This window comes from Anneissia japonica, unplaced genomic scaffold (genome assembly GCF_011630105.1).
Source record: "Anneissia japonica isolate Jap-2015-1 unplaced genomic scaffold, ASM1163010v1 scaffold284931_len208951_cov167, whole genome shotgun sequence".
NCBI classification, from domain to species: Eukaryota; Metazoa; Echinodermata; class Crinoidea; order Comatulida; family Comatulidae; genus Anneissia; species Anneissia japonica.
Genome location: NW_022703742.1, coordinates 212,306 through 213,085, shown reverse-complemented (window position 1 = coordinate 213,085; position 780 = coordinate 212,306).

Genomic DNA, 780 nt, shown 5'->3' with positions numbered 1-780 from the left:
TAATAACAAGGTTGTATTTCGCCGTGTACACGATGGACCGTAGCCATATTGGTAGCCCCTAGCAACTAGAGAGGGCGCTGGATATTACATCCCTCCCTTTGTTTAGATTGAATTTAAATTAGCTTTAGATGACCACAGTATATATTTGTCTTCTGTTATGTAATGGTGTGACTAGTATATTTCTTTAGCAGATTAACAATAAACAGCTGGTATTTAGATTACAGTGTCTAATGTGTATATATTTTTTTTTGTTATGCGTCAATTAACTTTAAAATTAAAACACATGAGCACAGCTCATCAAACAAGTTCTAAACTAATTTTTCTAAGTTCTAAACATTGCACTTAAACTCAGTGCTTTAACAACAACTTTAAATATCAATATTTCTGAATTCAAAACAACAGTTCAAATTTCCTTTCAGAATTTTAGAAGTGATATGCTTATGTTTAAAATAGAAATGTTCATTATTCCGTCACGTAGTCATTTAAGCTTATTGGAGGTTTCTTGGTTCTAGTAGAGTGTCGAGTTGGAGTTAGCTGTGGTTTGGTTATTGGTGCTCTGGTGGTTGGTTGTGATTCGTTTTCCGTTATACATTCTTTATTTTGCATGTTCGCTAGCTTCTTGAAAAAGGTACAGTTTCTGGTGACAGAAATTCCGCCTTGTTGTGCTGTTATACAATTTCCCTTCCTTTCGACGACAACAAAAGGTTCCGGATTAAATGGAGGGTCGAGCATATTTCTACGTTTCTGCTTAATGAGTACTTTGTCACCGATGTTTATGGT